The 27,844-nt window shown below is 49.1% G+C and overlaps 1 pseudogene; it reads right to left on the reverse strand.

The window, feature by feature from the left end:
- Positions 1-2,448: 2,448 nt before the first annotated feature.
- Positions 2,449-27,783, reverse strand: LOC149337181 (uncharacterized; annotated as a pseudogene).
- Positions 27,784-27,844: the final 61 nt, after the last annotated feature.

Consider the following 27,844-nt stretch of genomic DNA (forward strand, 5'->3'; position numbering starts at 1 on the left):
GTTGGTCTACGTTCTTACTATATATATATATATATGTAGCCCACTCCTGAAGAAGATCGGTCTTCCGACCGAAACGTCGAGTAGAATAAATATGTTTCCTTTAACGAAGCGTATACTTCGCTATATACTCTTGTAAGCAGTCAAGTACTCCATGCTTTCGCAACCCATATATATATGGGTTGCGAAAGCATGGAATACTTATGGAGTATATATATATATATATATATATATATATATATATATATATATATATATATATATATATATATATATATATATATATATATATATATATATATATGGGCGTGTTCAGATAAGAACGGTAATCGAGGTCCCATGACCATTTTTTGTTTTCAATGAAATTTTTATATATGATGGGAAAATGTGTCCACACAAAGAAATGAACCTTAGTTTTGCATGAAGCTTCGTAGCTTTCTCGGAAAAAAATCGCATTCACAAGAGGTGGAGAATGTCGTTTTTGGCACTTCGCAATTTTGCAAGTTTGAAGCCTCATTCCATGCACAAAAACTTTTCTCCGGGCATCAGCATTTTTTAAGAACTTCTTTACAACTCGTACAATCCGAGAAAATAAAAAATGTTTTCTTGCTCTTTCAACCTTCCGAGTAAAAAAAATTGCAAACTTCGCTTCTGGAGCTATGCAATGCAAAAAAGACACTTTTCAGGGCAACCTTTGGGCAAGATGCCTGAAGATCTCCCCACTGAATATTTTTCTCAGTATTTTTCAGCTGTTTTTACTCACCTCAGGCAAGTTCTGTTGCTCTAGACCTGACAGATAGTTTTCAGTACAGTCTCAAAATTGGCAAAAGTTCAAAAACGCCAAAAAAGTGACAACTTTGACATGGGTTTAAAAAAAAATATCATAATCGAATTTTGTTAAAATTTGCCTGAATAATCCTCAATACCTGATAACTTTTAGGCACTAGGAAAGTGTTGCATTATATTGCTTTAAAATAAAAAAAAAACTGAGTCCACGTTTTTGTTATATAGAATTGCTTATTACTGCCTCTTAGAAATAGTAGCTGTCAGAAATTTGATTTAGCACTCATTGAAAGTGGTTACATTTTATTTAGCCCAATATCCGAACCATTCTCAATGCTTATCGAACTTCTATTCGCTTGTTAGCGGCGCTCTTAATGCGTTAAAATCGGAATACATTCGCTATTTTGGCTGATGTCATAAGAATTGGCTGGTGGCGGGCAAACGTTGTTTGTATTCTCTAATTTATTCGTCGTACGGTCTATTGGTATATATAATCGATTCTTTAAAGATATTAGATCATTTCTCGGTTCTTAGAAAAAATTTTATATATAAAAGTTAATACTAATGCGTTTCTCAAGTCGGCGTTTCCGAACCTGCGTCTATTTACCTCTGTGTTCAATGGTTCTACAAGGCACTGTCAGGAGACAGACCGTCGTCTCCTGAGGGGAACGATTTATCCGCAAGGTTTTTAATCATGGGGAGTTTTAATCGGGAGGAAATTTAAAAATTTGATGCCGCTTCATGTGCACATTGCAATTCAGAAAATCGTAACAAAAAATAAACGGCGGCAGTTGATTTCGGTTTTGCGCACAGTATATTGTCCAGCACGAAGCACTAACCAGATCACAGCGTCTTCCATTCAGAAGCAGCGGTGGAGGCCACGTAGGATGCACTGCCTTAAGTTGACTGAGCGTACTTCCACAGGTGGAGCGTCTGAACTCCAGGCACTTTCTTTGCCAGTTTCCATTGTTCCTTCGTCACTTCGCGAAAGTCTGCAAGCTCCCTCTGTGGCAGCTCCAGAATGGTGATGTTCTTTAGTGTTTCTTGAATTGCGTCTACGAAGCCTCTGGCTCTGTGTATGGCCTCACTTACAGGCTTCCGCAAGTTGTCGTTTGATGCTCGATGTTTCACTGGCCCACCAGCACCGTCGCAAGCATTTTTGCAGTGTCCAGAGGCAGAAAACATCAATATCGTTCATTGACATTCACTGGGCTGCAGTTCATGAAACTGGTATTTATTCCTGAAGTCAGCGGGAGCCCCGTCACTCAAATACATTATCTTGGTGTAGATTGGCGCGTTTTATTCGAGATTTTTTTTGATTTTCGACAGAGCCACGCATGCATGAGCGGAATCATGAGACATATCGTCGAAATTAACGGCGTAGTTACCAGTCGATTTTCTTGACATTACAACGCAGGTAAACACGGTTACCTGCTTTTTCTGCCAATGGTACGCTTGGACTCAGTCTGGAAGCACAACTGTTCATTTTCTGGCGAAATAAAAATGTAAAAGAATTGCACGTCTCTTGCAGCTGTGTGCTTTTTCGTGTATTGCTCTTGCTTGCACAGATATAATGTAGTTGTAGGGAATGCATTTCATGGCCACTCTTAGAAATTCTCTAATAAACGATGAAGCGGTCAGAATTTTTTTAACTAGCTCACCGTATTCCTATGTAGCAATCAACACCTCATCCTCGCTGCTCATTTCCAAATTTTCCAAAGTGAAAATGCCATCATGTGGATAGTGGCACAATTCCTGAGGAAACATGACGCAGCATCAAACCATCGAGCATCACAACACAACTTGCGGAAGCCTGTAAGTGAGGCCATACACACAGCCAGAGGCTTCGTAGACGCAATTCAAGAAACACTAAAGAACATCACCATTCTGGAGCTGCCACAGAGGGAGCTTGCAGACTTTCGCGAAGTGAAGAAGGAACAATGGAAACTGGCAAAGAAAGTGCCTGGAGTTCAGACGCTCCACCTGTGGAAGTACGCTCGGTCAACTTAAGGCAGTGCATCCTACGTGGCCTCCACCGCTGCTTCTGAATGGAAGGGACTGTGATCTGGCTAGTGCTTCGTGCTGGACAATATACTGTGCGCAAAACCGAAATCAACTGCCGCCGTTCATTTCTTGTTACGATTTTCTGAATTGCAATGTGCACATGAAGCGGCATGAAATTTTTAAATTGCCTCCCGATTAAAACTCCCCATGATTAAAAACCTTGCAGATAAATCGTTCCCCTCAGGAGACGACGGTCTGTCTCCTGACAGTGCCTTGTAGAACCATTGAACACAGAGGTAAATAGACGCAGGTTCGAAAACGCCGACTTGAGAAACGCATTAGTATTAACTTTTATATATAAAAATTTTTCTAAGAACCGAGAAATGATCTAATATCTTTAAAGAATCGATTATATATACCAATAAACCGTATGACGAATAAATTAGAGAATACAAACAACGTTTGACCGCCACCAGCCAATTCTTATGACATCAGCCAGAATAGCGAATGTATTCCGATTTTAACGCATTAAGACCGCCGCTAACAAGCGAATAGAAGTTCTATAAGCATTGAGAATGGTTCGGATATTGGGGTAAATAAATGTAACCACTTTCAATGAGTGCTAAATCAAATTTCTGGCAGCTACTATTTCCAAGAGGCAGTAATAAGCAATTCTATATGACAAAAACGTGGACGCAGTTTTGTGTTTATTTTTGTATTTTAAAGCAATATAATGCAACACTTTTCTAGTTCCTAAAAGTTATCATGTATTGAGGATTATTCAGGCAAATTTTAACAAAATTCACTGATGATGTTGTTTTTTAAACCCATGTCAAAGTTGTCACTTTTTTGGCGTTTTTGAACTTTTGCCAATTTTTAGACTGTACTGAAAACTATCTGTCAAGTCTAGAGCAACGGAACTTGCCTGAGGTGAGTAAAAACAGCTGAAAAATACTGAGAAAAATATTCAGTGGGGAGATCTTTAGGCATCTTGCCCTAAGGCTGCCCTGAAAAGTGCCTTTTTTGCATCGCATAGCTCCAGAAGCGAAGTTTGCAATTTTTTTTACTCGGAAGGTTGAAAGAGCAAGAAAACATTTTTTATTTTCTCGGATTGTACAAGTTGTAAAGAAGTTCTGAAAAAATGCTGATGCCCCGAAAAAATTTTTCGTGCATGGAATGAGGCTTCAAACTTGCAAAATTGCGAAGTGCCAAAAACGACATTCTCCACCTCTTGTGACATGCGATTTTTTTCCGAGAAAGCTACGAAGCTTCATGCAAAACTAAGGTTCATTTCTTTGTGTGGACACATTTTCCCATCATATATAAAAATTTCATTGAAAACAAAAAATGGTCATGGGACCTCGACTACCGTTCTTATCTGAACACGCCCATATATATATATATATATATATATATATATATATATATATATATATATATATATATATATATAAGCAAACAAGGGAAGGGGAATGGGGGCTCCTTATAAATATGAGAGAAGCCAACAGCCACAGAAACCAAGGAGCACAGGGGATTTGGGTGGCGCTGATGAACACTCTCAAGGTTAGGTTATTTGTAAACATATATACCCCCGAAAGCAGAAGGTTTGACAGCCGTCGCTGTAGCTCAGAAGTAGAGCACCGGACGCGTAATTCCGAGGTCGTGGGTTCGGATCCCACCGGCGGGATGTGGTTGTTTTTTCTTCTGCTTTTCTAATCAATTAACTTTAAGCGACAACATATTCCGTAATATTCTTACTTGATCAACACCAACGTCAATTAACGTTGATCAACACCACAAAAAAAATTTAAAATCCCCTGTGCTCCTTGGTTTCTGTGGCTCTTGGCTTCTCTCATATATATATATATATATATATATATATATATATATATATATATACATATGACAGAAGCCAACAGCCACAGAAACCAAGGGGCACAGGGGATTTTTTTTAAAGTTATTTATTTTGTGGTGTTGATCAATTTAGAATATTACTGAATATGTTATCGTTTAAAGATAACTGATTAGAAAAACATATATATATATATATATATATATATATATATATATATATATATATATATATATATATAGGGTGTTTCACCTAAGACTTTCTGCAATTTTTAAAAATAAGCTATTTGAATTAGATGCGCGCTTTTTCTGGCATTGCATTGTCAGTGGTGTAGTACATCATAATGCAGCTAAGACGTGCTAACTAGCAGGCTTGTTAACCAATATTTAATAGTTAACTTTTAAACTATTACCGTTGGGCTCCTTAATTATTGAGAGGCATGCAGCCCACCGTAAGTAATGTCCATATCCGTTTTTAGAATTTCGAGAACGCGATTGTCCTCGGCGCTGTGGCCCAACAAATTTTGGCTATTTCGACGAGTTATGTGCACTGGAGAGGTTGCTTTGCCTGCAAGCTTCTCAAACCGCATATATTTTGGCGCGATGTAGGCGAAATTTGTTGGGCCACAGCGCCGAGGATAATCGCGTTATCGAAATTCTAAAAACGGATATGGACATTACTTACGGTGGGCTGCATGCCTCTCAATAATTAAGGAGCCCAACGGTAATAGTTTAAAAGTTAACTATTAATTATTGGTTAACAAGCCTGCTAGTTAGCACGTCTTAGCTGCATTATGATGTACTATACCACTGACAATGCTATGCCAGAAAAAGCGCGCATCTAATCCAAATAGCTTGTTTTTAAATATTGCAGAAAGTCTTAGGTGAAACACCCTGTATATATATGTATATACTATATTGAAAGGGGGTTCCTGCACAAATGGTACAGGGCGTGGTGTTCACGGCAGGCGACATAAAGCGGCGAGCAGAACGGCGGGCAGCGCAGAAGACGGCCAGTCCAACCCAAGCGATCTCGTGTAGCGCGGCGGCACTTCGTCTTTTAGCGACGCTTCGTCGTCGTCGGCACTCTGGCAGCGATCGGCCTAGGCGGTATCAGGCGCGGCCGCCGTGGTTCGCTACAATTGCCCCGGGACCGAAGAGGAGCCACCCTGGCGACTTATGGCAACGGCAAAAGGAGCGGATCGTAGTAAGTCTTCATGCGGCTGACGTGGACGGTTTCCGGACCGCGATGGCGCAGGTCCGAAGAGGGGTTGAGCGGCTCCACGACGTAGTTGACTGGCGACGTTTGCTGGACGACGCGATAAGGCCCGTGGTATTCTGTGCGAAATTTAGATGACAATCCGGGTGGTGTGCCGGGAACCCATAGCCAAACTAGGGATCCAACCGGAAAAACGTGTTGCCTGCTAACGTTATCGTGGCGATGCTTTTGGCGGCCTTGGGATTCGGAGGTAAAAGAGCGCGCCAACTGGCGGCAGTCTTCTGCATGCTTTGCGACTTCGGAGAGAGGCGTCCACTTGCAGGCGTCAGGAGTATAAGGTAATATGGTGTCCATCGTGGACTACGGCTCACGCCCATACAGAAGGAAGAAAGGGGTAAAGCCGGTGGTGGACTGCGTGGCGGTGTTGTACGCGTATGTCACGAAAGGGAGGATGGCATCCCAGTTGGTCTGATCTGCTGCGACGTACATCGTGAGCATGTCTCCGAGAGTATATACGGTTGATGCGCTCGGTCAGCCCGTTAGTTTGAGGATGGTAGGCAGCGGTGGTCCGATGTACGATGCGACATTCGGCAAGCAGTGCTTCAACGACTTGGGAAAGGAAGGCACGGCCTCTGTCGCTGAGCAGCTCGCGCGGCGCGCCGTGACGAAGAACAAAATGGTGCAGCAGGAACGTAGCAACTTCGCGGCTAGTTGCAGCAGGAAGGGCGCCTGTCTCGGCATACCGGGTGAGGTGGTCGACGCCGACGATAATCCAACGGTTCCCAGAGACCGTACAGGGAAGCGGTCCGTAAAGGTCGACGCCAACGCGATCGAAAGGACGTGCTGGGCATGGGAGTGGTTGTAAGGGGCCGGTCACTCGGGGAGTGGAAGTCTTCCGCCGCAGACAGGCGATGCAAGATCGGACGTATTTTCAAATGTAGGCGTACATGCCGCGCCAATAGTAACGCTGAGAAATTCGTTTGAATGTTTTCAGCACACCAGCGTGCGCACACTGAGGGTCAGCGTGGTAAGATGCGCAAATTTCAGATCGTAAATGGCAGGGGATCGCGAGAAGCCACCGTCGACCATCAGGCATGTATTTGTGGCGGTATAGAAGGCCGTCCCGGAGGGCAAAGTGCGGAGCTTTACGCCGTAAAGTTCTAGAAGGCGCAACTTTTTGTGATGAAGACACGGCGTCTATGAGGGACGCAAGCCACGGGTCTTTTCGCTGCTCCGCCGGCATATCAGCGATGGTAAGAGACGGAAGCACGGGATCGGTCGCCGAGGAGCAGGCAGCGTCGCTGGGAAGGGGAGACCGAGACAAAGCATCAGCGACCATGTGCTTACGGCCGGAACGGTAGATGACGCGGATGTCAAACTCTTGAAGGCGAAGAGGCCACCGAGCGAGGCGACCGGATGGATCTCTAAGCGACGATAACCAGCAGAGCGCATGGTGGTCCGTGACGACGTCGAACCGGCGGCCGTATAGATAGGGCCGGAATTTCGTTAGCGCCCATACAATAGCTAAACATTCCTTCTCCGTAACGGAATAGTTGGATTCAGCTTTGGTAAGCACGCGACTCGCATATGAAACTACGTATTCTTCAAAACCATCTTGTCGCTGGGCTAAGACAGCTCCGAGGCCAATGCCACTCGCATCCGTATGGACCTCGGTAGATACTGTGGGGTCATAGTGTCTGAATATTGGCGGCGAAGTCAAAAGAAGGCGCAGGGTAGTAAACGCTTCGTCGCACTCGGCCGACCAGCCAGATATGTCATTGGTCCCGCCAAGTAGCTTCGTTAGCGGCGCAATGATGGACGCAAAATTGCGTACGAAGCGCCGGAAATAAGAACACAAACCTATGGAGCTTCGAAGTTGCTTGAGCGAAACCGGCTTAGGAAATTGCGCCACAGCACGGAGCTTGGCCGGGTCAGGGAGAATGCCTTCCTTGGACACGATGTGCCCCAATATTGTCAACTGCCGAGCTCCGAAGTGGCACTTCTTGAGATTCAGCTGCAGTCCGGCGTCTGTCAGGCAAGTCAAAACCTGCTTTAAGCGTGCAATGTGTGTGGTGAAATCGGCGGAAAAGACAACAATGTCATCCAGGTAGCAGAGGCAGGTCTGCCATTTCAACTTCCGCAAGATATTATTCATCATTCTTTCGAATGTGGCGGGAGCGTTGCACAGACCGAACGGCATCACGTTGAACTCGTAGAGGCCGTCGGGTGTAACAAATGCTGTCTTTTCTCTGTCAGGTGCAGCCATCGGTACTTGCCAGTAGCCGGAACGTAGGTCAAGGGACGAAAAGTACTCAGCGCCTTGGAGGCTGTCAAGAACGTCGTCGATGCGGGGAAGAGGGTAATTGTCCTTGTGGGTAATTTTGTTGTGGCGGCGGTAATCGACACAAAATCGGATTGAACCATCTTTCTTCTTGACAAGTACCACCGGCGACGACCAAGGGCTGTGAGACGGACGGATGACACCACGGTGCAGCATGTCCTCAACTTGTTCGCTAATCACGCGGCGCTCTGCCGCAGACACACGCCAGTATGGTATTATGTCGTCGGCGAATACAACGCACTGGACAATGTTGAGGATTATCGTTCGCTTCATTACAGCGAACAAAACATGCAACCGAAGTTAGGTGCTTATGCTCCTTCAAAAAAAAAAACAGAGCAGCCATACCGAGTGGAGAAGTGGACGTGCGGAACCGACTAATACATACAGACACGTGATATTAACAACTTCACCTTAATAAACCAAACTGTAGTTCAACGTCCCAAAGCGAATCAGGCTATGTGGGATGCCGTAGTGAAGGCCTGCGGAAATTTCGACCATTGGGGGTTCTTTAACGTGAACTGATATCGCACAGTACACGGGCCTCTAGAATCACTTTACTGAACCAAAGTATACTCTAACGAATTAAGTTCTAATCTTTCGAAGGCAAATCACCATCAACTGGACCGCAGTTAAGCGTCTATATATCACCTGCGCTCCGTTGTGTGCCCTACATGAAGCACTCAAATATCACCCCTCCCCTCGGAATCTCTAAACAGCGTGAATATAATAGTGCCGACCATACGACAGAATATTGTATGTTCTAACAGCTCGATTGTATCGAGAACCTATCCAACTTATAGCTTAGTGGAGCCACGTCGTACGTTGCGAGCAGCAATCAGTTAACGTGCAACATCCTCCGAAGATCCCTCTAAGCCAAGAATGCAACCGAAAGCACGGCAGGCACCTACCTACCTGAGCAGCCTTGCAGTTGCGACGCAGGAAGTACAGGGGCAAGGGCAGGTCCAGAGTCCAGGGACCAATCGACAGCCCGGAGAATGTCCTCTTCGATGGCGCTCAGCTCTCGCTCCGTCGTCTCTCCCATGCCTTTGGTCGATGCGAGGTAGGAACGGCAGAGAAGGCGGTACTCAGGCTCTTTGTGCTCTACCGCAGCACCCAGTGCTGCAGCCCACAGCAGCTCCATCTGGCGCTTATCCACGGCGCGCATCTGCACAGGGAAAAGCAGCAGAGGCCGGAGCACAGAACATTTAACAGACAGTCCCCATTCATTGCTCACAGCAGAACTTGTACAAACGTACAGATTCTTCCGGCTCTCTAAAAGTCACCAAACTGCAGAACAATAGGCCTAAGAGCTTATTCATATGCACTATGCCTAGCTGCAAATCGCGTCTGGATCTGTAGTACCATGGAGTGAAAAGCCCTCAGTTGCGCGCTAATGTGCACAACACGCTAACGAAGTGTACACTATATGAAAAATGAAACGGAGCTAATACCGACAGCTTGCGTTTGTATACAAACGATTCGCTCTTGATTACGTCCACATAAGTACAGACTTAGGGCGTAAGCTATTTAGAATTCAAGCTCAAAACGCATCGAATAGTTCAAGTCATCGAATGCACAACAGATGACGCCCCGGCAACAGCGACCTTATATACCAGTGAATTCCTTCAGTACGAGGCACTAACGGAAGCTGCAGCACCCATAATTCCGACAACCAACTAGCAGTGGCGGTGTGCTTTCACACAGCCACAAACAGTGAAAGAGCACCATGAGTATGACAAAGTGGATCACAGCTAGGTTCTTTACGAATCCAGGAGTAGGAACAATAAAATCTGCAGATGCCTTGCTGAAACACGCAGGTGCTTACAAAACTGAGAGAAAGAATTACATGGGAAAAGGCACCACAAATGAGATAAATAATAAAAATTCGCATGCAAACGCCCTCGAGTTCTGTATGATGCAAGTCTCAAGTCGTTTTCCGGTGAAACGTAACGCTAAGGCATCATTCGCCTGATCCATCGCGGAATTCGTTCGTATTTGTATCGGCATTCAATTTTCTAATACTCCACTTTAGATTTGGGCGCTGCTTGTGAACTCGGTTCAAATGTAGACGGACACTTTGCTTACCTGTAAGTAGCGATCAGCGAGGGAGACAGCCAGAAAAAGCGTCCCCGGCGAGAACTGCAGCACATTGCGGGCCCCGATCAGCCAGCGAACATTGCGCTCCCGTATCGAGCGATCCACCTCCTTTTGGCCGCTCAAAAATACCGGTTCGATGGGCCATTTCGCCTGCAATGTAGAGGAATGAAAAAGGACATTCTAAGAGACGAGCTCCAAGAACTAAGCTCTGAATAATAATGTCACACATAATGCCCAAAAGCAATCTGATCTCGTCTACAAGGCATTTAGAAGTCCACCGATAGAGAAGAATTAACAATGTCATTGAGCCAAAGTGCTACTACTATCCAAGTGTCACATGGAGATGTTGACATCTCAAGCCCTACACCCTCAATGCAAACAAGAGGTTCTAATTATGTTTTATGCGAAACGTAATTCGCCCAGTTTATAAAGCGGCCCACTGACACAAAAACATAATGCATTAAAGACATAAACATTCACAAATCGTATGTACATTGCATATATAATTTCCTCTTCCTTTCATGCAGACGCTTGCGAGTGTACAATAAAGGGAAATGTATAGCACAGCGAAATTGGGGGTGGAGTACCATGGTTATTCGTTGTGTAGCTTCACGAAGAACTGAGTTTGGACAAGACACAGATGACTGCGTAAAAGCAGATGTCCCCCTAGAATATCAACTACTGCGCGTGGTCAACTGAATTACCAGCAAGCAGCACTTTGTTCGACCACGAGTGCAATATTGAGAAACAGCACTTTTAGTAACCTTTAGGCTATGGACCCGCAGTGATGTGTGGCGTATGCAAGATGAGGTGGTGTTCCTGCCACCGGCTGAGGGAGCACTTATAAAAAATGTTTTTCAAAGGAGTTTTCTTAGTTCGCATTGCATCCATGAGGTTCTCCTTTGGTGAAGTGATGCAGATCATAGAGCGAAATATGCGAGTAGAAAAGTTATATTTTATATCAGTGTGTCTTTAAAACACCGCGAGACGAGTTGAGGGAGAAACTTCCGGCTCTTCAAAATAGGTTCCCTATTGAAAAATCCGGTATCGCGGCAAACCGGATTTTACCGGAACATATCGGTTTCATACCGGTCCGGTATCACTTTCATACCGGCGAGACCCGTCCGGTTTGATGGCTATACCGGTTCATATCGGTCCGGTATCGATCCCAAACCGGACAGACCGCTCCGGTACGGAGCTCATACCGGACAGTCCATGCCCGGTTCGAAGCTCAAACCGGACAGACCAGTCCGGTACGGAGCTCAAACCGGACAGAGAGTCCGGTACGGAGCTCAAACCGGACATACCAGCCTGTATTCAGAGGGATATGTGCTGCGGTTTTGGTGCTTGGTCTGCAGATTGACTGTTGTACGCCAGCAGATGTTTTTCAGGGGAAGGGGGGGGGGGGGGGGGGAGGTGGGTCAGCGTGCGCATAAGTGCGATAATCAACACATACACGGTTTTTGTTGAAAAGAGAGAGAGAGAGAGAGAGAAAGGCAGGGATGTTAACCAGAAAGGATTCCGGTTGGCTACCCTGCACAGGGGAAGGGAATGAGGGGAATTAAAGAGGAAAGAGAGAAGTAAAGGGAAATAATCACAGTCTGTCAATCAAGGCAGTCTCTCTCAAAAAGCGAAAGAGTGCCTTGTAAGCCTTGATGGCAGTTGACTGTTGTGGCCACGGACCGAGGATCTTGGCCTCTGTGAAAGGGCGAGGGTCCAGGCGGTCCAAAGCACATCGCAGCTTATGTCTTTCGGCTACAAAGGCAGGGCACTCACACAAGATATGGGTGATTGTCTCATCACAGGCGCAGTTCACACAAGAAGGGCTGTCGGCCATCGCGATCCGGAAAGCATACTTATTCGTGAAGGCAACACCGAGCCATAGACGACACAGTAGCGTTGCTTCACGACGGGCTACATTACACGGAAGACGGAGGCGCAGTCCAGGGTCCAAAGTCCTGAGGCGACGGTTGCACAACTCACCAGAGTTCCACGCTGAAAGTGTGAGCTCCAGCCTCAAAGAACGAAGCCCACACGCTGCGTCAGCTCTCGTTACGGGGATATTAACGGGGATTCCATCATTGTTGGCAGAACGGGCAGCTTCGTCAGCCTGGTGATTGCCATGAATGCCGCAGTGGCCCGGCAGCCACTGGAAAATTATGTTATGTCCTTTCAATGTGGCGTCATGGTAGAGCTTGCGGATTTCGGCAACGAGTTGTTCGTGTGACCCACGGCGTAGTGCAGTTTGCAGGCCTTGAAGGGCTGCTTTAGAGTCGGTGAAAACTGTCCAGTCATCTGCAGATTCCTGACTAATGAACTGAACTGCAGCCCGTAGGGCAGCTAGTTCTGCACCAGTTGAAGAGGTGAGATAGGTAGTCCTCACCTTCATTAAAATAGACCTGGCCGGTATCACCACAGACCCAGCAGAGCTTGTTGAAGTCACTGAGCCATCTGTGTAGACATGTATGCGGTGTTTATGGTTAAAATGCAAATGATGCAGTGTCAGTTGCTTGAGAGCAGGCAATGATAAATCAGATTTCTTATTAATTCCAGGAATAGACAGGTGCACCCGGGGTTCATGGAGACTCCATACGGGTGAGCATGATCTTGATGGGTGGACGAACTGCGAAGGAAGATAGGCACGGTGAGCTCGAATTACATTTGCAAATGCAGTATGTGGTCTGAGTACGGGAAGAGCTGCAAGATGATGACTCGGAACTCGCGTGAGGTGCCGAATGTGTGTTCTCATGGTTTCAACAGCAATGTATGAAGTAACAGGATGCTCCCCAGCGACAAGAATAGTGGCTGCCGTTGAGGCACATTTAGGTAGCCCAATGCAGATTCGTAGAGCTTGCGCTTGAACACTTTGAAGTGTCTGAAGGTTTGTCTTTCTGATATTGTTTAAAATGGGAAAGCTATACCGCATGTATCCCAGGAACAGCGAACGGTACAGTTGAAGCATCGAGCGTACAAATGCACCCCAGGACTTTCCCCCGAGGAAGGAGAGAATATGAACAATCGCTGTCAGTTTCTTTCGCATGTCGTAAAGATGGGGACTCCACGAGAGGTTCCTATCGATAACAACGCCAAGGAAGCGATGGTTTTTCTCATAGGGAATGGCGTTGCCATTAATATATATGGGGTAACTTGTCATTTTTTTTCGCGTGAACGCCACGAGGGAACACTTCTCGGTTGAAATATTTAGGCCCTGCTGACGAAGGTATAACGTCAGTATCGTTGCCGCCTTTTGTAGTCTCGCACGAACTTGGGGACGGGTCACGCTTGATGCCCAAATACAGATATCATCGGCGTATATTGAGATCTGGACTGATTGTGGCAATGAGTCAACCAGGCCGACGAGAGCTATGTTGAAAAGAGTTGGGCTCAGCACTCCACCCTGCGGGACTCCGCGCGAGTTTAGATGCGAAGAGGTTGGTCCGTCTTCAGTCTGGACAAAACACGACCTCCCTGACAAATAGCTGCGTATCCAGCTGAACATGCGGCCTCCAATCTGAGCAGCTTCTAATGCGTCCAAAATGGCCTGATGCGTTACGTTGTCGTAGGCGCCCTTGATGTCCAAGAATAGTGCCGCAGTCAATCTTTTCAAGTTTTTTTGGTGCTGGACGGACGATACAAGGTCAACCACATTGTCAATGGAAGAGCGGCCACGTCGAAACCCAGACATAAATGCAGGGTAAATTTGGTATCGCTCCAGGAACCATTCCACGCGTGTTAACAGCATTCTTTCCATGACTTTCCCGACACTGCTGGAGAGTACAATTGGTCGGTATGCTGAAATGTCGAGTGGTGATTTTCCCGGTTTAAGGAGTGGTACGAGACGACTGGTCTTCCATGCATTAGGAACTATGCCCTCGCACCATGACTTGTTGTATGTGTCCAGAAGAACCCGTCGAGCCTCTTGGCCAAGGTTGGCGAGCGCGGAGTATGTCACACCATCGGGCCCCGGCGATGACGACCTTCTGCAACAAGCCAGCGCAGCGTCAAGTTCCTCCATGGAGAACAAGTTATCCATTCGTGAATCCCGCGAGGGTGGAACATCACTGCAGTGCAGCGTTGTGGATGGGTTCGGTTGGCCTGTTATCCTTGCGCAAAATTCTTCGGCTACCGCGACCTCGCTGCGTCTTTGGTGGAGCGCGAGGGATTTAAACGGGTGGCGCTGTTTAGGGGACGTACGAAGGCCACGGATCACATTCCAAACGCGTGACAAAGGCTTTCGTGGGTCAAGTGTCTCGCAAAATGTTCTCCAACGTTGTGTCTGCAGGGCTTGAATTCTGCGCTGGATTTTCTTCTGCAGGCGTCTTGCATCTCTGAGGTCTAAGCGCGACTTTGTGCGTCGGTATCTGCGCTCTGCCCTGCGCCGTAGTGCCCGTAGTTGATGTAATTCAATATCAAAGTCGGTGTACTTTGCGACGGGGTTGTAGCAACACGTTGCGCTCTCCATGACCTCCTTAATTTTTTGTTCAAGACCTGTCGAGAATCCTTCCATGCATGCATCCTCCATACGCGCTTTAAAAACTGTCCAATCAATGCGCTGCATACGTGTGGCAGAACGGGACGTGCAATGGCCGGTAAAAATCAGGTAGGTTGGGATGTGGTCACTGCCATGGGTTTCTACATCCAAAAACCATTGGACGTTGTTGGTTAGGCATCGCGAAACGAAAGTCAAATCTAGGCAGCTGCTATAGGTCACCCCTCGAATATACGTCGGGGTTCCGTCATTTAGGCACTGGAGGCCGTGGTCAGAGGCGAAGGAGACGAGTTTCCTTCCACTAAGGTTCATCCTAACGCCTCCCCACATGGTGTGGTGAGCATTGAAGTCACCTATAATCACCCATGGACCGGAGGCGGCTTGCATCAAATCACTCAACCTTTTTTCGTCAAAGCGGCTTGACGGCGCCATGTACACAGCCAAAAGCGTAAACGTGAGGTCACGGCTCTTCACTGTGAGGCAAACATACTGGTTGTCATTGTGTGGGGGAACCGAATGATGCACATATGTAAGTTCACGTCGAATGTAGACGATGACTTTGCTGGTTCTGTTGCGCGTGGAGGAAGTAAAAGCTTCATAACCGGATAATCGCAAAATGTTGGGTAGATTCGGTTCACAGATAACAAGAATGGGGAAGCGGTTTTCATAAACATAATTTCGAATATCTGAAATCCGGGACTGGAGCCCGCGGGCATTCCACTCAAAAATAAAAGCTTGCTTGACTTTCTTCGTAAAATATTGTCCCGGGGGAGCCATGGTGCCTTCTAATGAAGAGCTGCAAGAACTGGCTGTAGCGCGTCCAGTACTTGCAGTGCGTTGTGTGCTGCTGGCGTGCGCAAGCCGGACAGCAGAGCACGCATAACATTCATCAGTGACGTTAGCATTGCAATCACTTGTGTATCTTGGCCATGGTCGAATCGTGCCTTTTGCCCGGATCAGTTGTAGGTGTTCCAGACATGGGGTGCGGCAACGTACCGGACGAAGTGTGTGCTCTAGGCTTTGGTAGTGGTGGCCACGTTGTGTCAGAGGCAGCAGGGCGTGTTTCACGAGTCGCCAGGCTTTCCTGATTTGTTGTCGGTGGAGGCGGACAAGCTGCACTGCCGCTTGGGGTCTTCTCTTCGAAGGTATTTGTGTCATTCAACGACCTTCGGCGGCGGCGCGAGCGACGTCGTCGCACCTTTGCAGCGGCTTCTCTGTGGGTGGAATGATCACGCACCATTTGCTTCAGTACCGCCCTCTCTGTCTTTAGGCGAGGGCAGTCCTTCGAGGAAGAAGCGTGAGGGCCACGACAATTGGCGCACTTCAAGGCAGTCGCGCGGCAACTGTCGCCGCTGTGGGGCTCAGAGCATTTTGGGCACACAATGGTGTTTTGACAAACCCCGCTCACATGACCAATCTTCATACATTTCCGGCACTGTAGCGGCTTACGTACAAATGCACGGACTGGGTGACGAAAGTGCCCCACCTTCACGTAGGATGGAATGCAGTCACCCTTGAAAGTCAGCTTAACGCATGTAGACCTTCCAAGGCGCCTAACTTGCATTATAGAAATGCTGTTGGTTGCCGGCTTGATTAATATGGGCAAGTCGGCGCCAGGGATAGCGATGTCGACGTTGTAAATTACGCCAGCCGTGGTTCCGCTGTCTTGTAGAATAAGGGGGCGTACACTGATATTGCCCAGTTTGGTGATGGCGGCCAAACTGTCCAGCTCGCTGCGCTTCATGACATCAATGGCAATGATGTTCTTATGCGGGTTAACTCTGACGTCTTTAATCCCTCCTGGTACAAGGCTTTCAAGGAATACGGAGATGGCTTGCCTGTTCAGGAGATTCAAGTTTTCTGTTGGCTCCAATGGCACGAACAAGGCTGTATGGGCCTCGGCACTTCGCGCCGTGATGACCGTATCCGTACTTGAGGACGTCGTTGACGTCGACTCAGTTTGTCTCCGCAGTCTGCGCTTGGCCTTCTTACTGACGACGGGTACAAACCCATCGTCGGTCGAGGAGTCACCACTTCGGGCAGTCGAGTAGTCATCACCGTACACAACGGTGTCCTGGCTGCTGGAGTCACTCGGGGCGTACAGGCGCTTCCTCTGGGCGGCCGTTGCCGACCCACCGGGATCCACAGAAGGCACAGCGGCCTCCACTTCCATCGCCGTGACACAAGGGGAGCGGCGCCTCCCTAATTACGGCACAAATTATCAAAAAACTGCAGAGATATGAAGCCAGCGTTCTGACACAGGAAAAGAAAGGGCTAGGAAAAGAAAAGGGCTAAGCGTGAGCTTCTCAGTGGCAAAACATGCAGTTTGTGCATGAAAGGCGGGGTCTGCATGAAGGGGTTTTGCGGGCAACCGCCATATTGGCTTCCCGTGCAGCACCCTGACAAAGCCAGGGCGGCTGTGTGCGGGCAAACGGCTAGTATACATCCGCCAGCGGCCTTCCTAAGTCCTGCGCAGATTACTCTGGATTTCACAGTGCAGAACTTCACGACTGGCTGATAAACATGGCTTGCCTCCGGTGACTGTGCCAGAGGCTCCAAAATGTTTGTTACTGTCGCGTTCATTGCAGCAGCTGTTCGCTAGCGGCAGTCTGTAGCGACGCATTGATGAAGAAAGAAAATTCTAGGTTTTCGTGACGGAATTCTTTGCACTTCTTCTTCGTCAAGTGATTGCCCATTGATAACTCAACTTGTCCGAGCGTCATCGCGAGCGGCCCCACCCTTCACTCTATCAGGAAGAGATACTAATCACAAATCGCCGAGAACATTTCTATCGACGAACAAGAAAAGGTTAGCTAGTGAAAAGGTACAGTGCTAGAGAGAACAAAATGACAACAAACTCCCGTAGAAACGTCACACGAGTAACCTGTCTTTGCCCACTTTTTTTTCAAGTTTTTTTCTTTCCTCTCACCACCGCCTTCCCTGCTTTTCCTGGGTCCACTCTCAAAAAAAAAAAAAACCTGCTCAACCCTGTTTTTTTCTGTCTGTCTTTGTTCCTTCCCCGAGGTCTCCATTGTGTTTGTCCTGTCCCTCCCAGCCCCCTTCCCCGAAATGGCGAGGAGGCACTCACTCTACAGCCCACTACCGAACATTTTAAGCCGCCCTCCCTACCACACTCCCCGCGACGCTCCATGAAGTGGAGAGGGGGCTCCGATTCTACTTGTTGTTCACTGTGTCCGGTCGCGTTTGTTTGGAACAGGTTTTTATTTCCTGCGGTTGGGTTGAGTGTCAAGGGATGAAGGTAGCTGCGAAAACACGCTGGCACTCGCTAGTCCTCGTTGAGTTTGTGTTATACAGTTTTTTATGCCTTTCATCGTGTTGCTTGATCAATCCACGATCGAAGATGACATCGCCTTCCATGCGTACGTCCAGTGCAAATATGATGGAACCCTATCGTCCTTCTCTCAGTGTTGAATGACTTCGCTCCGAAAGACGTGAGTGGTGAACCGGGACATTTACAGACATTTGACCGGTGGAGGCCACGGCGGTGAAGGCGGATTTTATGACGGCGACGTCGTGCTGCTAGGACGTAAGTACGCATTTCAAATCACCCTGTTTTTTAAGTACTGCCTCCGTCTCGGTTATATGCTCGGCGTCAACAGAAACGTTCTAACTGTCCAGTGTCTTTTTAACTAGCAATTTGTGGATTGCACAGCGTAGAGGGACGAAATAGCTCAAAATTTTCTTTCAGCTACATACCGAAATTGCTTGTCCTTCATGATAACACGACTAAAATTAGTTTTATGGTTTGTATTCTTTCTTTACAGAGGCATATCGTGTATACGTGCGAGAGCAATCAGCGATAAGCGTCCTGAGGGGGAGCGGGTCAAGACCTTGAAAAAACATCACGCATCGCATCGATGCTGCGGTATGTGCCGTAAATAATAGAGGATGACCACGCAAGCGCCGGAATCGTCCGAGCAACCTGTTTACACACCAACAATGTTACGACGCAGATTTGCAATACATTATTGATTCAAATATGGAAGGCCTGAGGTGCATTCACGATACTGAGCATTGCCAATGCTCAGGGCCTGGCTTCTTGAGACGCCTGGCTTGTCTGTGGCTTGTCTGGGCCCACGAGGGCCCGCAATTCAGAGCCCCGTTTGTGCTACTGGGGTATGCATTTGTAATTATTGCATACAGGTCCACCTCGGGAATGGAATTTTTATTCCTTCGGCAACGTGGGCAGCAGTTATGGTGGCACCCAAAGATTCGCGTTTCTGCAAGGACGCAGCCTTTGGACGACTCCACAACTCCTGGAAAGGAGCGTTACAGGGCAAGCTTGCCGTCGCAACCTGAAGTCAGAAGCCTCCACAGTGGGCAGAAAGCCAATGACCCCTGAAAGCTACAAGCCATTGGCCGTAAGTTGCATGTCACAGTGCTCAATACATTATGTTGTGTGTCAGTGCCCAATTAAATGATAAGCTGGGGGCATTATGTACTACCAATCATATTTTCTTTTCTGCAGGTGCTTTTGACTACTTCATTGGCCAGCACCCTGTAGAGACCCCAGCGCCGGTAGATCGTCGCGAAGAGTTAAATTATTACCTCAGTGAGCTAGTTCAAGACATGCGAAAAAAATAAACATCTTTTGGAGTTTTTGATGCATTATAATACTCACCAAGCTACCAATACTTGGTAAAAGCTGGGAGCAAATAACACAATTGCACATCGACTGCAATACGAGTCGCTCATAATCGCAGATTACCAGTTTCTGAGGCTCTGTATATTGCAGCATTTGGCATGTACACTTTGTGGGAATCCTGGCTTTCCGCCGTCGCCTTTGCGCGGCTGTGCCGGCCTCCCGCGTTGTTTCTCCTCTTTCCCTTGCTCCCGCCTCAGGCGGTGGAGAGGCGGCTGGGTGACTAATCACTGTCATTTAGCCACAGCTCCGCCCCGGCTCCCCAAGGGCCTTTGCCATTGGCGCCTTTTGGCGGGAATACGGGACCCGCTTTGGGGCGGCCGCGCACCGCGCGACCGTCCGAGCGGGGCCCAGAGAGAGATCCCTCCGAGACAGCGTAAGGTGCGTACGTTACTGTTTGTCCGTGCCGGCCTTTGCCGTTCGGACCAGTGCTTACTCGAGCTCGCCCGCACGTGTCCTCTTACCTGCAGCGGCTCGAGCCTGTCCAGCGGGGTCCAGCGACCTCCGACAGGCGTACCTTGCGTTTATTGCCCACTCTCTCTCGCAACCGGCCCAACGGTCGACACGAGAGAGAGATCACAGCACTGCCGTGGGGACATTCTCCTGCAGCGGCGTGTTAGCGGCGCGCATTACTCTGGTCGCTTCGTGCGCGCAGCGGAGCCTTGCTCCTCGCGCGCCCCCGGGACGGGGTGACTATTGAGTGTGTGTGTGTATCAGCTGGAGGACGACGTGAATAAACGTCTCCTTTGTGAACTTGGAGGCCTATTTCTTTGCGGCGAATCGCTCTCCTCCCAGCGGAGGTTGAGTGCGCCGCATCGGTGTCCCAGTGGTGTGTGGTGACGGCTGATCGGGGCCCTTGGCTCGCGCGAAGCTCGAACCCGCGGTGGGTGGTGGCCTGTGTCCACTTAGAAACCCACAACTGGCGCCCAACGTGCTAAGTCATTGGCGCTTACGCCTTTGATGGCACATTAACCGAGCAGGTCGCCTTGACGATCACGCTTGCGCACCATGTCTAACACCCCCAGCGGGGCACTCGGCAGCTACATGTCGGCTCCCTACGGAGTTATAGCGTCGTTTGATCCGCTGGCTGCTGTTCCTTCGAATAGCTAGAAACCGTGGTTGGCCGCGGCCCCCATTGGGGTTTACGGCGACACAACCCAAAATGTCGACCACGCGGCTCCCATTGGAGCTGTATCGGAAGCACCCTGCGGTGCATCCGCTGGTCACATGCCTCAGCTGTGCAAGCTTTCCGCCCAGTGCGAAAGCAGTTCGTGTCACGCTGCCGCAACCGGCAGTTTCGAACAGCAGCAGCCGTGCCCCGCGAGCAGTCAATTCTGCTCTGGAAACGGCGAGGCGCTGGCCCGGTTCCCTGCGGAAACCGTGCCGCTCATCGAACTAGGAGCCTTGCCTCCCTCGTTCGTGCAGCCCGCCCAAGCCTCCACTGAGGCAGGGGTGCAGTCGCTGAGGCCGGGGCTCCATTGAGCCAGATGCGGAGAAACTTCGAGCCATACTCGAATTTCCCGCGCCCAAGGACGTACGCGGCCTCCGCCGTTGTCTAGGAATGGCCAACTATTATCGTCCTGTGCCCGCGTGCAGGCACCCTTGACCGAGCTCTTGGGAAAGACTGCCGCGTGGCGATGGGGGCCCGAGCAAGAGCGATCCTTTCGCTTCCTGTCTCCTACAGGAATTCGATGGCGTGCTGCAACCGCTGGCCTGTGCCAGCCGCTCCTAGCTGCCCTCGGAGAGGAATTATTCCGTGACCGAGAAGGAGTGCCTCGCCATCGTGTTTGCACTGCGCAAATTCGACGTCTACCTTGATGGAACGCAATTCGTGGTGCAGACAGACCACAGTGCGCTCAGTTGGCTGATGCGGCTCCGCGAGCCTGCGGGTCGGCTGGCGCGCTGGGCTCTCCTGATACAGCATTACGACTTTTCCGTGCAGTATCGAAAGGGGAGCACGAACGTGGTAGCTGACGCGCTATCTCGTGCCCCACTCGCCAGCGGCGCCTTGACGCCTGTAGGCGGAGGGGGCGAAACAGCGGACGAGCCGCCGGGCGGCAAGGAGGGGGAGCCCGCAAACGGGTTAACCCATTCCGCTAACCAGGCAAGCAGCGCTTCGCAAAGCGGACGAGAGGCAAAGCTCTTCGTGAGCGCCTCGGAAGTGCCGACGCGAACGGAAATTTTGGCTGCAAACCTGAGTGGGGACGAGACCATGCTCCCCTCTGGGATGACTGGAATCGTTTTCAGCCGTAAGAGCTACGAAAGCCCAGCAAAATGACCTTTTTTGTCGCGAGGTGAGCGACGGTCTCAGGGAGACGGAGCGCCGTGACGCTACTTGTATTGAGCGGGCGCAGGGGGGAAGAAGCCAGCGTGTGTCGCGGCGAACCCCGGGGATTCATATTTGCTGGACCATGACGGGCTCGTGCTGAAATACATAGCCACCGATGACGAGTCCATCGACCCGTTCTAGGTGGTTATCCCCAAAAGTCTGAGAGGCGCACTGTTGAGATTCTCTCATGACGAACCACTGGCCGGTCATTTGAGTGGCTCCAAAGTTTTTGCAAAACTGAGCCATTCGGTGACGTGGCCCGGCATGAAGCGTGACATTTTCCGCTATTGCCGTTCCTGCCATGTCTGTCAAGCGGTGAAGTCACGGGGCGGCAAGCCGCCTGGAATGATGAAACCGATTGACAGTGTGCGTCCGTGGCAGATGGCCACCTGCGATTTGATGGGGCGTTTCCCCAGGAGCAAGCAGGGGTTCATAGACCTGAAGGCCTACGCGTCACGGTCTGACGAGCTTGCGCCGGTACCCATTGGTATCAAAGGCAAGCACAAAGGCACAACTGGTGCTGCGGAACGCAAGCGTACTGAGCACTGGTACAATCTGAGGCGACGGTCACCGGTGTGATTGATGCCGGACGGCGGACTTTTCCGCAACCGAAGGCACGCAGCCTCCGCTAGCTGGCGAGCTTTCTCGCCAGGCCCTACCCAGGTGAAGCACGGGGTGTTATTTTTTTTTGTTGTTGTTTTGCAGCGTGCTCAGTTCCAGTCTTGTGTGTTTATCAGTTTATTTATTTATTTTGTTTGTTTGAGTCAGTTTCTAGCCACTTTCGTTTCCCCGCTTGTACGTCTGTTTTCGTTCTAACGTAGCGAGATGTACATAGGCAAACTTCAGCCCGCTCGTGCTTGCTCTTATCTTCTAGAAGGAATAGATTGGATTAGGTGTCGTTTGTACGGCGCGCCTTTTCTCATTTCCGGCCCGACTGTGGGTGGTTGGCTCGTTAAGGAGCCGTGTGTCGCGGTGCGAGTTTTATGCGGCCCGTATGGAGGGGAAGTTGGCGGGGCGTTCTGGGCGATGGGGGGCGGAACGTGCACCCTATGACCCTCGCCGCGGCGCCTCTGGACGCTTCTGATGAGGGAATCGTTGTCGCCGACCAGCGTCCGCGCACGGGCCGGTGTATGCGTGTTTGTGGCTGTGGCTGTGTGCGCGCGTAACGATGAGCCAAGGCGACGCCTGTGAGTTGTGCCGTGTGCTTCTGCGTGAGCGCGAGGATGAGAAGGACCCCTCGCTGTGGCCAAGGTTACACATCAGGACGCCGCCGAACGTCCTCGCCCGTTTCAGCCGGCGTGAAAGGGGTGCACTAACTTTCTTGTGCCCGAACGTGATGTCGTGTCCAAGGGCGCGAGGTCAGTGCTCTGCAGCGGCCCCGTCGTCATCAACGCACCCTACATCAACGGAAAGAAGACCGCCATCAGTCGTCGGCCCTCCCAACCCGTTCAACTTGAAGCCTGCGAGCGGTGAGTCGCCGACCGGCCCACTGGGCCGCGCCATCGAACTTTGAGGCTGACATCCGCCTGTCACATAGTTGTACAGTTGAATTTACATCGCCTTGTGTACCGTGTATATAATCTGCGTGCTGTTTTGATTTCTTGAAGCGTATGCCAGTGTTTGTTTGTTTGCCCTTGTTTTCCCTTTGTTTTCTTACGTTGTTCTGGCTGGAACTGAAGTGTAGCTAGTTTTTTTTTGTGTATTCATTTCTTTATTTTTGAACTGAAGTGTAGCTTATTTTTTTTGTGTATTGATTTCTTTATTTTGGCCGCGTGCTTTGCCGATGGGTAGGAGGGCATTTAAGGAGAGGGGGATGTGGGAATCCTGGCTTTCCGCCGTCGCCTTTGCGCGGCTGTGCCGGCCTCCCGCGTTGTTTCTCCTCTTTCTCTTGCTCCCGCCTCAGGCGGTGGAGAGGCGGCTGGGTGACTAATCACTGTCATTTAGCCACAGCTCCGCCCCGGCTCCCCAAGGGCCTTTGCCATTGGCGCATTTTGGCGGGAATACGGGACCCGCTTTGGGGCGGCCGCGCACCGCGCGACCGTCCGAGCGGGGCCCAGAGAGAGATCCCTCCGAGACAGCGTAAGGTGCGTACGTTACTGTTTGTCCGTGCCGGCCTTTGCCGTTCGGACCAGTGCTTACTCGAGCTCGCCCGCACGTGTCCTCTGACCTGCAGCGGCTCGAGCCTGTCCAGCGGGGTCCAGCGACCTACGACAGGCGTACCTTGCGTTTATTGCCCACTCTCTCTCGCAACCGGCCCAACGGTCGACACGAGAGAGAGATCACAGCACTGCCGTGGGGACATTCTCCTGCAGCGGCGTGTTAGCGGCGCGCATTACTCTGGTCGCTTCGTGCGCGCAGCGGAGCCTTGCTCCTCGCGCGCCCCCGGGACGGGGTGACTATTGAGTGTGTGTGTATCAGCTGGAGGACGACGTGAATAAACGTCTCCTTTGTGAACTTGGAGGCCTATTTCTTTGCGGCGAATCGCTCTCCTCCCAGCGGAGGTTGAGTGCGCCGCATCGGTGTCCCAGTGGTGTGTGGTGACGGCTGATCGGGGCCCTTGGCTCGCGCGAAGCTCGAACCCGCGGTGGGTGGTGGCCTGTGTCCACTTAGAAACCCACAACTTATGGCCCCAGTTTTTGGGCAGATTTAGTCCAAGTGGAATATATTTGAAGCATTTTATTCCTGCCTTTTTTCTGTGATACAGGGCCCTCCTGCATAATACGGGCCTAGCCTGTAGAATACAGGACTGCCCTTTATGCCGGTCTGAATTTTAAACCGGAACCGCATACCGGGTTATTGTACAGGATTTGCGATACCGGATTACCGGAGCATCCTGTACAAATCAGGAGAGTCCTGTATTATACAGGGGAGGGGAAAACCTCAGGTTGCTGGAGCCAACGTTTCGACAAGGGGACTTGTCTTCGTCTGGGCGCCCAGACGAAGACAAGTCCCCTTGTCGAAACGTTGGCTCCAGCAACCTGAGGTTTTCCCCTCCCTTGTTCATTTTGTGATCGCCAAGGACCATCTACCGCACCCTCTCTCTACCCTGTATTATACAGGACTGTCCTGTTTTATACAGGATATTCCGGTAATCCGGTATCGCAAATCCTGTACAATAACCCGGTATGCGGTTCCGGTTTAAAATTCATACCGGATTTTTCAGTAGGGTTTAAGCTTTGCCGCCAGAAACACGTCTAAAATAAAATTTTACGCAGTATTCACGGGGTAGTTTTCCTGATCGGTTAATAACATATAACATAATGATAGAGCCAGTTCCAATCTGTGCAAAAGTTATCTGGGATCCCTTTACGCAAACTAACATCAAAAATCTCGAGCAGGTGCAAAAAAAAAAGATCAGCGGATATTTTATATTAGCCTCTGTAGCACCTCCGAAAGACAACTTTTAAACGAGCCAACTTGCATCCATACACAGCGTAATCGAGTTTCCCGACAAAACTATCGCATGAACCCGGCTTTTCCTCGAACGGCAAAGTTTTCGGCTTCATTTCAAGCTCCAATTCCATTTCTAGCCGTACGCACAATGTGAATATGACTGCCGCGGCATAAAAAGCTGGGAAGGATCACAGACCGGAAGTTGCAATTTATATTTCGTTATTTTTCCGATTCACCTCACTATTCGCACTCTTGCTCAGTTCAGCCGATTTTAAATTTCACAGCATGATACCATGTCACAGAATTCTATCGGTCAAATCCTTTTTTTTTTTTGCTTATTATTAGAGCAGTAGTAGGAAGATGTGTTTAGCATTTTTTCTTAGAGCCGCCATCTGAACACAAGGCCACAAAAGACAAGAGTACACTTCCCAGTGCGCTATAGCTCAGCAGTGCTGGACCATTTCGTTGACCCGCACCAATGGCCGTAAGAACGCCGTGCCATAAAGGAAGCTTTCGTACTGGTGGTTATTCACCAGGGTGATCAGTTAATAAAGCTCTTTGAAAGCAATACGAGGTACATACCTCTTGCGAGAATATGTCATCATTTGCATGACTGTCCGGCATTCGGGAGGTGGAGTTCGTTTCTGCTTGATTGGCAAGATTCGTGGCCGACGGTCTTTCGCTTAGCACGCGGAGGAATACTACCGTCGGATCCGAGAAGAGTGCCGGGACGCTGTTTCATCCGCATCTTGGGTGCATCTCTGTATGATGAGGCAAGAATCGAAAAAGCAATATAGTAAAATGGCGACCATTACAATAGTCGCAGTTATCAAGGCGTCTCTATCTAACCGGTTTAGTTTTACTGAAGGCTGTCGAAATCTCCCTGTTGATCGTTATGCGCACTTCGATTGTGCGGTTTTAATAATCATGCATGGTATTTAAGGTGACGAGCGTAACATGCGATCAGCGCTCCATACGTATGTTTCCTTTACTTCCCTAGCATCTCTGAACGGAATTCTCGAAATAGGGATCAATTCGATTGCTCTTCGAAAATCAGCTTTCCCGAAGATACCGATTTTGTTGTTCACAAAGCTGAGAGGGTGCAGCAAACATTATCTGCTGATATCTAGATCTTATCCCAGAGATATGTCTTCTGTCCAATGGGGAGCTTAAACCTATTTTAACACGACCTTTCGTGAGGATAAATTGTGGACAAATTTGAAAAGAAAGATTACGAAACGAGAAAGGCCTTATCGGTCATACGCCTTATCGGGTCACTTTATTAGGCGCTGCCCACCAATGAAGCCACTGTGATCGAAAGGCCATTGTGGGTCGATAATCACTGCCGAAATGCTGAAAGTTTTCGCAATGTAAACAAAGTCAAGCCAATCTTGCTCAGACGCATAAGTGCTCGGCAGAAGTTTGGTATCATACACGAAAAAATATTTTCAGCAGACTGGAACCAGAAAGGTTTTAGTGGTCTATAATTTTTCGTGGGACCCTCGATTTCTGTGTTGTTTTTTTTTTGACAGAATGAGCAAAAAATGCCACACCGTTTGTCAAGTAGGCCAAAGAACAATTTTAGAAAACTGCCTCGTGCTGCTGAAAATGACACTAAAAAGCCCGAACTGACGAATTTATTTCCGAGTAACCCGAATTGAACCTTCGAAACATATTGCGTCATTTAAATCTCCCAAATTCTGGAAAAAATAACATCCCAAAACTAACTACCTATGCATAATGCGCATTTAATAGGACGAAGAAACCTACGGAAGAGGTGCATTTGCTCCATTGGAAAATTGCAAGGGTGTACAGTCAGGGACAAAAGTCTCCGGACAACATGTTCCTCAAATGAAGCTTATAGCTCTACTATCAGACAGCGGCTGGAAACCGAAATTGTGGAGATGAAAGAACAAAAATTTAACTTTTACCTCCACAAGTGTGGTCTCCAGCCGGCAAATAATAAGCAGAGCTATCGGATTCGTTAGAGGAACACGTGGTCCGGAGACTTTTGTCCCTGACTGCACATTTCATCTTACCGCTCCAACTTTCGCCCGCAAGACGGAATTCCGTCCAACATTCCTTTTCGTTTTGCAGACAATTGCGCCCTCCACGTGGAGTCGATCAGTAGGGAACCGAGGTTTCCTCCATCAAGTGCCTGTTCGCTCTCATAAAAATCACGAAAGCTTATCGAGATGAATACCAGAAAAGTCTGAACAAACCTGCGATTTTAACCGCAGCATGCAAGAGTGCGCATTAATTTGAAAACGCCAGCACTGCAAGGCTTCAACAAACCCATAGATGAAATAAAACGATAATTTCTATACGGAGAATTCTGCGTTCTGCTGCAGCCATGCCGTTGTCTTCCCCACGACGAAGGCGAGACGTAACAGAACGTAATTTTTTTTTTTTTTTGCACAAGCAGCTGCATGCACCCTGGCAAGAATGTGCACTGGTACGCTGCAAGAAAGAAAAAAAGCTTTAATTTGCAGAGAATTCGGGACTCCTAGGACCCCTGGGTCCCCGCAGGACCCCGCCACATTCAAACGCTCATGCCTAAAAGGTCCATGACGCTGGCAGCGCGGCTGGCGACGATCTTCTGTCCTGCCGGATCCATGGAGAGCAGTGAGGTCTCCCAGCTGTCCTCCTATGTTTGGAGTGGCATCGGCCCACCGGGT

The sequence above is a fragment of the Amblyomma mixtum genome, chromosome 7, assembly GCF_055824585.1.
Source record: "Amblyomma mixtum isolate Tamu chromosome 7, ASM5582458v1, whole genome shotgun sequence".
Lineage (NCBI taxonomy): Eukaryota > Metazoa > Arthropoda > Arachnida > Ixodida > Ixodidae > Amblyomma > Amblyomma mixtum.